This window comes from Lissotriton vulgaris, chromosome 1_1, assembly GCF_964263255.1.
Source record: "Lissotriton vulgaris chromosome 1_1, aLisVul1.2, whole genome shotgun sequence".
In the NCBI taxonomy this organism is placed as follows: Eukaryota; Metazoa; Chordata; class Amphibia; order Caudata; family Salamandridae; genus Lissotriton; species Lissotriton vulgaris.
Window position 1 is genome coordinate 797,179,495 of NC_141685.1, and position 13,541 is coordinate 797,193,035.

Below are 13,541 nucleotides of genomic sequence, written 5' to 3' on the forward strand. Positions count from 1 at the left end.
GGATAAATATGGCCTTCTCAACCCAAACAAGGGCAGGTCTAGCTAGCTCACCTCAACCAGGGGTAAGTCTGTCTATTAATTTAATTTATTTATTTATTTGTAAAGTGCAGTCACCAGAGGCCATCATGGCACTTAGAGGAGCAAATTCTAAAAGGATAGGGACACACAGGGAAGTGGAAATACACAGCAGAACATGTAGGTTTTCAACTTTTTTTTGGTAAAAATACAAAATTAGAAGTCTACCAATCGTCAACAGGAAGGGAGTTGTGAAGCTTAGGGTTAAAAATACTCAAAGATATTGTCCCAAATCCTTCATTGTTTTATTGAGGAATCCTAAGGAAAAATAGGGATCTTGATTTAAGAGATCTGGTTGGGACATGAATTGACATAAAAGAGACAGTAGCTTGGGCATGGTATATTATAAGGTGTAATGCACTAGGTCATAGAACTTTAAAATGAATATGCTTTTTGATAGGCTGCCAGTGAAGTGACCGATGAGCAGATATGCACACTCAAATTTGCACAGGGGTTAGTTTGACCTACTCATCCCAACAAGTGGTAAGAATGACCTACTCGCTCCAGATAATGACTAGTTTCACCCTAAACTAGAGGATGCGTTTACCCTACTCATCACAGTTAGTGCTACGTCTGATCTACTCATCCCGCCCAGGAGATAGTATGAAATGCTCATTTCATCTAGGGGTAAGTCTGACCTACTAAACCAACCCAGGGTAAGTCTGACCTACTTACCGAGACAGTAGATAAGCCAAGCTTACTCATCATTACTACGGGCAAGTGTCGTCCATTGACATCAACCAGGGGACATTTGGCCTATTTACTCTGAACAGGTGTAAGTCTGGCCTCCTCATCACAACTAAGGGTAAGTCTAACTCTTAAAGCACTCTCGAGTTGGTCTAATCTTTAATTGTTTTTGACTTACTACTCCTCCCTTATAAGGGGAAGACAGGTAATTCTTTAGTTCTCCCAAGTGACATGCTTCTGTCTCCTCAACCTAATCATGGCAAGTCTAACTTATCCAGTCAAACCAGATATGTAGTTTCCCAATCCAACCAAAGTAAAGAAGACCTAAAAATACCAGCAAGATACAAGCAGTCTGAGTTTTTCATTTCAGCCAGGTTATGTCTGTCTTACTCTGTCAGGGATGAGCGTAGGCCACTCAATGCACCCTTCGGCCTAGCAGTTGGTAAACTTGACCTGTCACATCTAGGTTTAAACTTTATCGATCTAGCTTAGCCAGCGACAAGTCCCACCTCAAACTCAGCCACGTATAAGCCAGGCGCCATTACCTAATTAGCAGTAAGGCAGTCAAGGCAATCCGAGCTAGGATAATATAAAAATGTATTTATTTATCTATCTGGGAGTGCTATATTCATGCGATAAAGTACCCACTGCATTACGTTACAAGGATATTGAAAATCACTGAAGTGTTCCTTTAAAAGGTCATTGAATACCAAGGTGACTGGCAATGTCCTTTCTCACTAGAACTCTACCAAACTCTTTCCAGTTCATCCTTTTCATTTTAAGACTCTTGTCAAACCAATTCTTGTATTCCTCCTGGTGCTTGGCAATTCTTTTAGACAATCCCCTTCCCTGCACCCTGCTTTGCCTCTCTCCCCTCTTCAACCACGGAGGATTTAGTTTGAAACCTTGTAGTCTCCTTTTCAGATTTACAAAAGGCGTCACTCCTGTGACACTCTTCGGTGCAGTCCTGTAAGTAGTCTCATGTAGTGCAATTTCAATGATCTTTTCCACTCTGTGTCCCTGAGGTTGTCCTCGGGGAGTCGCACTGATCTTTGTCAAACCAGTCATAGCAAACTCAGTTATGAAAGCATAGGAAACATACAAGGGATCCACTGTTGATGCTCGATCTGTTCACAATGTATGAAAAAACCTGCACTTTATAAGCAATACTTGGGGAAAATGGTGCAGACGGCGCAGTGCTCTGCTGTGCTTCAAAATATTCATGATTCTGACAAATTCATTAAAAAGAACAACGGTTGCCTTGAAATTATTGTAAGGGATCTGTTTTCGGGTAATGGTATTCCAACAGGCCAATCATATAACAATCTACAGCGATAGTTTTGACTCTAGGTGCTTGAGTCAGAAGGTGTCACCATGACATTGCAGCCATTTGTCTATAAACATAAGCTGTACAACTTATTTGCACTTTTATAAGTGATTTTGCTCAATTTGATTTGGAGATTTAAGTGTATTTAGTCAGGGGAGAGGATATGGTCTAACGGTCAGAGAGGTCGACCTTGAAACTGGGGAACCAGGTTCGAATCTCGGCTGGGATGCTTAACATCCTGTGATTCTGGGCAAATCACTTAGGGGCAGATTTACAAGCTGCTTGCGCTGCTTTTACGCCGCCATTGCGTCACTTTTGTGACGCAGCGGCGGCGCAAAAGATGCACCAAGGTGCGGGGTATTTACAACGTGACGCATCTCCCATATGCGTCACGTTGTAAAACCCTGCGCCAGAAGAGGCGTACAATCACAGGGGGAGGCGTTCCAGCGCAGGAACGCCCCCCAAAAGTGGCTGAGTGAAATCTACAAGATTTCACTCAGCCACTTTTGGGCCCATGCTGCGTCAAAACCCTGCGCCTGCTTGAAGCAGGCGTAAGGATTGACGCAGCATTGTGCACATAGGGCCCCCTGATCATTGCTGGAGCTGCGTTGCGCTTGCGACGCAACTCCAGCAATGCGCCGCTTTTACGGCACAGATGCGTGACCCATCTGTGCCGTTTTTGCCCCATGGTGCCCCGCATTGTAAATGCGGCGCATCAAGGGTGGCGGAGCTGCGGCGCACAATTACTGGCGCATCCCTGCCGATATGCAGGGATGCGCCAGTAATTGTAAATCTGCCCCCAAATCTACCCGTGCCTAACAAAAAATGAATGTGTCCGTCTGTAACGCAGCTGGTGCTCATGTAAAATGCTCTGATACCTTTGGGTCGAGTTCGCGCTATATAAAACTGAACAAAAAAAATGTATGTATTGGAACATATGTGCTTCTATTTACTCATCCTAATACGGCGGGGGTGCAGAGGCATAGTACTTCCCTCATTTGTGTAAGGCCACGCCATATTTAAATAAGGGAACACCCTCTTAAGATAGAGTCAGCACTATATGTGCCCCAGCCACTTATATAATGTGCATAGGAGGCACAAAAAACGGAACCACCTCTGTTGTGCCCCAGGGGCACTCATTGTAGTAAGGCCTCAGCTGTGATAGAGAATCTTAGATCAACACAGACAACCGCAAGATGGAGCAGTGCTTTAGCTGGGATGAAAATGGCAGGGGGGAGGGCGTGGGTAAAGAAGCATAGCTAGCAATGCTTCCCAGGAGGTGTGGCACATGTAATTAAGGGCGTAGCTTAAAACATGTGCACATAGCACATATCATGCTACGTGACCAGAATTTGATTACCTCTCTGTGAATTTGCTTTTTTACATCTAGACATGTACCACCATAACAACAAATAAACACCTAAAACAAGCCAGACCTATTGGTTTTTGCCAATTCTTAGCTTTATCAGATAAACGAGCCACAAAAAGGATTTTGTTGCGCACGATTAGAATCTAAAATGTTTTAGTTGTGAAAAGATGTGACTCTGAAGGATGTAAAGCAGATGTGAAGCTCGGCTCTGCCACCCCCGCACACTGGGGTGCGCAGCGGGCTGGGGAAAGGCTCCCCCCTGCTATACACAATGGGATCCTTATGCACAGTAAAAATCATTGAATGGAGCCGGGATCGGCCCGAATGGCGATGCCTGGCCATAAGATGGCCGCCGCCCGGGACCTTGAGTGATCGAGTTAAGATCACACTAGGCTGTTCCTGCACAAGCTGGGGCACGGCTCACCCTCCCCTGCCCTTCATAGTAAGTACCTTGCCCTATCCGGAAAGAAGATTTGGAAAGAGCTGGAATCCCTCGGATCGGCTCGGTTGGTGATGCCTGGCCCTAAGACGGCCGCCGCTTGGGACCTTGAATGATCACTGGAGACCACTTGAGGCTGTCCTTGCCCCCTTTTTGATTCACTGACAAATTCGAAGACGCGACCCCCCGCACTGGGTCACTCAAGTAGATGAAAGCTCCCCCCCCCCTTGGGACCTGCCCAATAGAAAACAAAAAAACAAGCCTGTTCACGATCCGGACTGGCACGTCCTGTTGCCTGGTTTGAAAATGGCCGACGCTAATCCACCTCGACTATCGGAGAGTGTGATTTAATTCACCGCCAGGTTTAAGACTTTATCCAGGACGCTAAGCTAAATGCCCACGCAATTTAAGGGCACTCCCAGGACGCCAAGTCAAGCTCGTCCTCAAATTTCCTGTCTGGATGAGGAATCAGGCCAGCCTCCCGAAGCCTAGAGATGGCCAGACCCTCTGATGGCGACCAATAAGGACTACCCTCCGCCTGCTCTAACGATGCTAGCGACTCTTGACCCACCTTAGGGTACCAGGCCTGTTTCATGCCACTTTCACCCCCCTGCAGCAACCACTCTTATACCTCCTCAGCCTACTCTGTGCCCCCCACTACCTGTTCCATGATGCTGCCTCCCCCCTGCAGCAATGTCTCTTTTACCTTAGCCCACTCTGTGTCCCCTCATTCACGGCTCCCATAGTAGGGTGGACCCTTAAGTCCCCACCAAACATTCGTCGTGGGCAGTCTCCGACAGTTGATACTACCAGACCAAAGGAATCCCGCCTCCCTATGAACAGCTCGTCCCGTCCCTCCTTCATAATTCACAATAATGTCACCAGGCACGCTATTTTCCGTCGAACCTCCCATGATGATCCACATGAAACGGCATGGCGCGAATGCCTTTGTGATTAGCTTCCCCTCTAACCTCACTCCAAAAGCGAGAAGAAACCACAAACATAATTTAATCAGACAAATCCCAGAAACGCTATTTGTAGACATGTACCACTGCTCCTCTAAAGGGCAGGTTAAGATGGATCTCATCTTCCACACAGATAGACCTGAGAGCTGGAACACCACATTGAGAATACAACTTCACATATCTAAAGCGACGACCATCTCACACAGCTGTAAACTGAAGATCTCCCTCCCCAACTAGGCAACTAGAAAAGGGAACACATCAGTGACCATTTACTCAAATTGCACAGTTTTGATACAGGCCAACAACAAGAACTTAGAGGCCTTTGACTCCCTCTTCCCTACTCTTTGCTCCGCACATCTTCACTCTCCTTGTCCCGCTCCACCCCAGCCCCCTTCCCCGATCAACCTGCCCCATCAGGAAAAGGAAATATCTACTTCCTCTCCTCTGATGAGATCCCCCAGCCCCCCCCCACAGAAACTCATCCCATTCCTCCGTCCTCACAAACCGGGACCTTCAATCTTCCAAGGAAGATCAGTTCCCACTGCCCCCTCAATCTTATCCTGTCCAACAGCACTCCTTCTTCCCACGTGCTCAGTCCACTGACCCCCGTCAATCTTCCAAAGGGGATCAATCCCCATCACCCCCTCAATCTTATCCTCTTCAACAGCATAACACCATACCTCGGGCTCGGTCTATTGACCCCTTCATCACTCCAGTAGAATCACGTAGAAAGAGCTCACAACTAAACCCCCTACCGAGGGGTAAATATATTAGCACATTAGCTGTAATTAATTTAATTTAATAATTAATATTATTTTTCCCAATTAATTAATTAAGAATAACAAAAAATTATATATAAAAAAATTACTATAATTAATGTAATTAACTAATTAAAATTAATTAATTACCAACTAAATAATTAAAAATATGTACAAAATTATATTAATTAATTAACTAATTAATATAAATAAATTACCAATTAATTATTAATTAAAATATGTACACACATATATTAATTAATTAATTATTATTAAATTACTTCCCACCCTATTCCCCTATAAACCCATAACCCGCTACAGAACATATTTATCAATTAATCAATTAATTAAAATTAATTAAAAATTAATTCTCAATTAATTAATTAATAATTCCTACTAATTAATAATTAATTTAACATAATTAAATTACTTCCCACCCTATTCCCCTATAAACCCACAACCCGCTACAGTAGTAAAAGACAAAATTTAATTAAATTACATTAAAAATAAATAATAAAACATAATAAATACAATATAATATACACTACATTTATTTAAAAATTGATATTAGTGTCTGACCCCGGTGAGATTGTTGACTGCTTTGTTGATCACTTCCGGAAGGTTTACACCCCGGTGAGTGATCGTGATGAGGCTGATTCCCGTCTGCTGTTGCGTGATATAGCTCTTCCTTCTGTCTCGGAAGAAGAGGGCCTGGCTCTGGAGGCTCCCTTTATGGTGGATGAGATTGCCCTCGCTATCCGATCTTTGCGCTCAGGTAAGGCGATGGGGCCAAATGGATTGCCCATCGAACTTTACAAACTTTGTCCGGACAAGATGGCCGCCCATTTGCGCAACATGTTTCTTGACACGTTCGAGGCAGGAATCCTTCCACTTGAACAGCGCCTAGCTACTATAGTGGTCCTTTATAAGGATGGCAAGCCTCGTGATCACTGCACCTCCTATTGCCCCATTTCCCTGCTAAACGCGGAACCTAAAATCCTGGCCAAGGTTCTGGCCAATCGGTTGTTGACGGTGATTTGTGACCTGATCCATCCGGATCAATCTGGCTTCATACCGCACAGAAACACGGCCCTTAACCTGCGTAGGCTTCATGGTGTTCTCGCGAGAGCTGCAACTCTCACGGAGCCTGCGGTGGTGGCCTCTCTAGACGCTACTATGGCTTTTGACACCATTGAATGGCCTTATCTTTGGGCGGCCCTCTCCAAGTTTGGCTTTGGCCCTAACTTTATTGCCTGGGTCAGGCTCCTCTATGAACAACCACTGGCTCAGGTTGTGGTAAATGGCAGAAGCTCTGACCCCTTCCCGTTGGGTCGCGGCACCCGTCAGGGATGTCCGCTTTCCCCGCTCCTATTCACGCTGGCACTTGAACCCCTTGCGGCGTGGCTCCGGTGGGAACCCTCGATTAAAGGGATCCGGTGGACGCCAGATCTAGAGGATCGCGTCTCATTGTATGCCGACGACATCCTTCTTTATTTCACTTCCCCTCAAAAGTCCTTGAACGTACTCTTCGACGTTCTTACATCCTTCGGTAAGAACTCTGGATTGGTCATTAACTGGACCAAATCCTGTGTTTATGTCATAGCTGGGGTTCTGCCGCCTTTGCCTCGCAGGTTCCCAATCTTGGTGGCGGCTGATGGCTTCAAGTATTTGGGGATTTATGTCTCTATGGTTTCTTCAGTCCGCTATGAGCGAAACTTGCACGCTCCGCTCCGCCGACTCAAACAAGATGTAAGACGGTGGCGTGAGCTGCCCTTATCTCCATTGGGCCGAGCGGCGCTTTTTAAAATGATGTCGGCCCCCCGATTTCTCTGTGCCTTGCAGAATTTCTTCGACTCAGTTCCCGCTCGCTACTTTCGCGAGGTCGAGAGTCTACAGCGGCAATTGATCTGGGATGGTCGTGCCCGTATTGCGCTGTCTAAGCTCACCCTTTCCTGGTACGATGGTGGTATTGCTTTGCCAGATATCAGACGCTATTACTGGGCCTCGCACCTGAGCGCCATTAATCATGCAACGTACTCATCGGAACCCGCTCCCGCCTTTGCCTTGGATACATTTTTATTTCCCGGTGGCAACTTTAATAGGGCTTTGTACTGGAAGTCACCAATCCGTCTCCTTACGGGTCCTACGAAGTGTGCAGTGCGGGCCTGGAGGGATGCAACTGTGGCACGGGCTGGGGTGGCAAGCTGACGCGTATGACGCCATTGTATGATTCAGATCGATTGGGCAACCTTTGGAAGACGAAAGGGTTTGATAAGTGGGACATGATTGGGATCAGTACGGTGGATGATCTTTGGGCCAGGGGTGCTGTGAAGTCCTTTGAAGTCCTGAAACTGGAATACCAGCTTGATGACAGGGAGCACTTTCGGTATATGCAGGTTCGACATGCCTTGTCCTCCGTCTTTCCCCCCGGTACTGATATTCCGCAATCCTCCCCCCTGGAGGACCGTGTCCTAGACGGCCATGTCCCCGATAGTACGATTTCCTTAATATATAAGAAGCTCATTAACAACAGGGCTGACCAGCTGGGGAAACTTCGTGCTTCCTGGACAGCTGACGGGCTTGAACTGGACGATGAGGACTGGCAGTCAGCTGTTTCCTCCCCCAAGGAGGTAGCTATTCCGGCTCGGCTTCGTTTTGTCCAGCTAAAGATCCTCCACCGTGTGTATGTGACTGGTATGCGTCTGGTGCGAATGGGGTTTGTGACGGATGGACGGTGTAGGCGTGGGTGCGGTATGGATGGTACTTTTCTCCATGTTCTGTGGGAATGTCCGATTGTCTCGGCCTTCTGGTCTAGGGTGCACGATGTGATGGGACGTGTTACTGAAGTCCCCCTCCTTCCTGAAGCACGACGTTGCTTGCTTAATGTGTGGGAGCCTACGGACTGTACTGCTGCTCAGACGTTCTGGGTCACTCTGGGCAACATGGTTGCAAAGAGGGATATAGCTCAGCTCTGGGGCTCCGCCAGACCACCGCTGCTCAGAGCCTGGAAGGAGAACATGGACTGGTGCATGTTTCGAGAAAAGACGGTGTATGAGGCACGGGGGCGTCCCAAGAAATGGTCCAAGGTCTGGGCTCAGTGGAATTCATACCGTGGTGATATTTGCTCCCCTCCACTTGACTACGAGGTTCCTCTCCCCTCCTCCCCATGATTGACGTTCCGTTTCCTGTTTTCCATATCATTTGTGTCCTTTCTTCCTTCATGCTCGCTCCCCCTTGCCAGATGCGTTCCTTTATATAATTATTCCTTTTCCCCTCCCCCCTCTTATGACCCTTGCCAGTATGATACCATGTGTTTGTGTGTTGTTGTTTTCTTCGACAAAATCATAAAATTAAACCTTTAATATCCTTTTGCTACGGTTCCATGCTCTACACTATAATGTACGCTCAGAGATCGCTTTAACAGTGTACTGTCCCTTTTTTCTTTTTATTCTTTCACTATATGTCATAGCGGCCGGCCCTGAGGGGTTGTAGGCAGACGCTGTGTAATGTGCATTTCACAAATAAAGGTTTTAAACTACAGATTACGGCCAAATGCAGGTAAGTAAACATATAAATAAATGCAACAAATTTCTTTGCGCACATTGCATCAAATTTGGCGATGCAGTGCGGGCAACAAAATCAGTTTTATTTATTTATATGTTTACTTACCTGTATTTGTCCGTAATCTGTAGTTTACTACACCCCACCCTGCCCCTCCCCTGCCCCACGTCACCACCCGGCCGCACTCCCACCACCGACTGCTACTGGATTTTAGTGGCCTGGGCCAAACGTATTTTGGGGGCCCCTGTTTGGAACAGCTTTGAATTTAGGATCCCACTTCAGCTCTTTCATGCCTTCTTTGGCCAGGTCACTGTAGTGCACAGGCACACGAGTTCAAATACAAATGTGTTTACATGTAATATTTAGGGATAGTGATGTGTGTTTTCAATATGGTAACACAGCAGCTCAATATTATTACTGCAAATAATCTCTGTGACTCCCTTCCATATGTCATACGTGAGGTCCTGTTTGGATCTAAAAGAAACTTTTTTTATGAATACATGAAGCGTAAACTCAACATTTACCTGCAAAATGTCTGCAATAGACTCTCCCACATTACCCAGATTAGAAATAAATGATAAGAAAATGGTATTTAAAAGCAATGATTTTAAGAATTATTCAAGGTTATCAGGACAAAACTCTATGCAGAACAGAGCTTGCTCTATCAAGGGGCACCTGAAAGACTGGGGCCCTGGGCCAGAGCTCACTTTGCCCATGCTTTAAAATGTCTCTGAGAGACATGGGCCTGCAACGGCCCAGATGAAGAGAGCGGCATGAGCCAATAGCAGCCCAGAGGAAGGACCATGGGCCTGCTGTTATGCCCCAGTAGAAAACAAAAGATGTTCCTGCAGTGGCGCTATAGAGAAGACAAAGGGCCAGAAAAGGATGAGAGCCTGACCTGGTTGTGACGCAAAAAGGGGGGCAGTACATGGGCCTTGCAGTGGTCTTGATATTAGGAACCTTGCCGAGAAGAAAATAATGGCAACGGCCAATACCAAAATACCTGAAGCAACTACTAGTGCAAAGCAAGTGAAGAGTGGTATCTAAGAAAAAAAGTACAACACCATCAGTTCACAACTGCACATGTCTGGGAACTGCAGGAAAAGTAGAGTTGTGCAGAGACTGGGTGAGACTGTGGAGTGAGTACTTGGAAACAGGCTAGGTCTAAGCATGACTTGGGGCACTAGATCCAAAACAGATTAGGAATTAGCTACACATTGAGCATGAAGAAACACCTCCTCACCTCCAGCCAAATGTTGCCATTGGCCTCCATCAATGACATCCAACAAAAACAAAATAACTATCCAATGCTATCTGCAAGGACCCGTGATCGACAACAGTTTTACTTCCACACACATTGGTGTCTTTGAACTCAACTTTGAGACTCACCTTCAGCCCCTCAATGTAGCTGGCATTGAAATCACACAGCTTTGAGATATAAACAGGGTTACTGGAATTATGCGGCAGGGGAGGACCAAATTAAATGTACCATTGACTAAATTATGCAATGAAGAAGAGACCAAGTATGCGACTCAGTGCAGCATATTTTGTGCAAGTATTTTTTCATTATTTTGTCAATAAAAATGTTTACTCATGGTAACACTGACTGGGCAAAGACTATGTGACAAAGGTAAATATGCGGAAAGTGCCAAGCCATAGAATTGCATAATTCAAGTGGCCCTGGATATAGAAGGAGAGAGAGGGCAAGGCAGAGAATGTGGAAGCAGTACATTTCCCCTTACATATACCCACATACACGTGGCCAAGCACTGACCTCTAGTCTTCTCTGGTGTGCACAAGGGCCTGAAACTAAAATGGTTGTTGATGAAGCCCGACAAAGCCCTCCCCTGCCCCGGTGAGCACCCCATTCATACATCAAGTTAATGCTTTACTGCTTGTGGCCCCAAAATCCCTAACCCTCAAGAATGTTTTGTTGCGCCATTCATGCAACAGCTATATATATTTTTTTATTTATGATCATGCATTGTCAGTATTTGGAACACTTTCCACCACCTGCTGCATAATTTGTAGATTTCATCATCAAAAAATGTGTTTCTGGATCAATCGGATTAAAAGTTCCCTCACAAAAAGTACCACACATGGTTCTGCCCAGTGGCAGACCATTTGCAAAGAATGCCTGGCCAACCTTCTGTTGCTGATTGTTGTATTCAGATGTTAACAGGTGCTAATGTGGCACAAATGTGCCGAGGCAGAATTTGGAGTTCTTTAAATGACAACATAAAACTACTACATGTAGTGCTGTTTTATTCCAGATATTTGTTTTTATCTTGCTACATAATTTTGTCAACGCGGCCGCGTTATTTGGTCCTTCACTGCCACATAGTTCCAATGACTCCAGCTGTAACCCTCAGGCAGGTAACACGGACAAATATGATGTAGGCCAGTCAGTTCAGTTGTGCATTTCTGTAGTCTATATGTGAAATGACTTGGGATAGGGCGGCAAGTTCAAGGCCTTGTTTTGAGAAGAAAGGCTTGAGACTGGGTAGGTGTTTTAGATAGAACTTGGGATTTTTGGCTATCTTGTGTACATGTAGTTCAAACTGGAGTGGTGTATTGACTTTGAAGCGAAGAGATATAGCTGAGGTGATCGTTTTTGGTGTGACTTCTCTTACCGAAGCCGGTCCAAGGATCCAGTTTTGTTGAAAGTCTCTGAACTTCCCACATGTGAGTCTTTTCACTGATGGTTTTATGACATCCTTTGTGTCGTCAGGGGGAAATGAACTTTCACAAGAAGCAAGAAATACGAATCATGGCTCATGACTGGTTCCAAGATATAAGTGAAGCAACCTCTAGAGCTAAATGGACAGGGATCCCCTTAATCAACTCTTTAACACAACTCTCTGCCCTTCTCTACTTGCCCCAGGCCTTTTATGTCTTCAAAGTGTCGAGCTACAGACCGTTCTTTTGTAAATTTCAAGTCAGGGTTGTCCAACATGGGCTCACGGCTGGGATTCAAGCCAGATTTTCAGGAGAACAGCAAGGTGCATGAGTTCCAGTGAGATTCATATTATGTACAGTTATCTTTGGTGGATAGACTGAGAATCTAGCATTTACCCCGTTCTCGAGGACCTATGTTGCACCCCCCTGGTTTAAGAACTGTTGGCCTGTAAAAGAGTTGGTTCCTATGTGCACGCAGGCAGTATTAAACAACTTTATTCTCATGCCTGCCACATTTTCCAGGTCAATGCGTGATGTGCTACTCCAGTCCAGGTTTTTATCTTTGAATTCTGGGACTTGGAGTCCTGTTTTATAATGGAATAAACAGGACTACAAGTCCCAGAATTGAAAACAAAACCTGAACTGCAGCAGCACACCATACATAACCCTGGAAAACGTGTCAGGGCTGTATTGTCCGTGAACATAGTTGCTTGTTCCATTTGATTGTATGATTCTTTATTTGTGTATGTCTCCGCCCCACCTGGTCATTGTGAATGGCTAGGACGGTGTACACCCCTTGTCATTCAATGACTTCTAGTGTTGTATGCCTCCCTCTTATTTTATAGTACCCTGTCATTGTTGACAGTTATATCATTGCACGCCCCCAAATGTGTTATAGCGCAATGCTCATTATTCTATGCTCAAAAGGGAACTAGTTAAAATAAATGTGAAAGTTGAATAATTTATTAGGACAAGAGAAATGGAAGGACACATAGACTTGTCAAGGTTCATGAAGGAAGTAGGGTTACATTGATACGGTTTTAGAAGATAAGCAATATTATTCTGCAAATAGCCGGCCCAAGAAAATTCTATCTTTTTAATCTATAAGCGTGAAGGAAAGTAAATACATCGAGCGGAACGTTGGTATCATCTCGCTGTATGCTAATCACTGCGCAGTTATATATCAGGAATAACGAGCGTTACATTTCGTAAGCAGCAATACCAGTCGTGGAATATGAACTACCGGGTTAAATACACCAGCACCTGGATATCGAATGACGGTGCCCATAAGATAATAAACCACACTCGCCGCTATACAGAGCATTAGTACTCTGAGCAGACGATTGACTTCAATCAAAAGAACTCGAACACCCTCAGCTATCCCTACTGAGGACAACCCTTCCCACACATGTTCCAGGTCTCATTGGGAACGATATATTTGACTGTGTATGTGGCTCCTGAAGAAGGCGTTCTTGTTAAAACGCCGAAACGCGCGTCGAAGAGGACTACTAGTGTCCGCCACTGTTTTATGAATTAAGGGTGTGATTGTTTGTATTATATTGATTGTTTAGAATTGGTTATATATTGTATTTTCTTTTAGTATGTGCTATAACTTTTAATGTTTTTAGCTTGATATATATACCTAATAAATATAACATTTTTGTTATTTCATTTTAAAATT

At 45.1% G+C, this 13,541-nt stretch overlaps 1 protein-coding gene across 3 annotated transcripts in view; it reads left to right on the plus strand.

Annotated features, from left to right (window-relative positions):
- Positions 1-13,541, plus strand: part of ASTN1 (astrotactin 1) — a 666,610-nt gene that overhangs the window by 389,821 nt on the left and 263,248 nt on the right. The window lies entirely within an intron of this gene.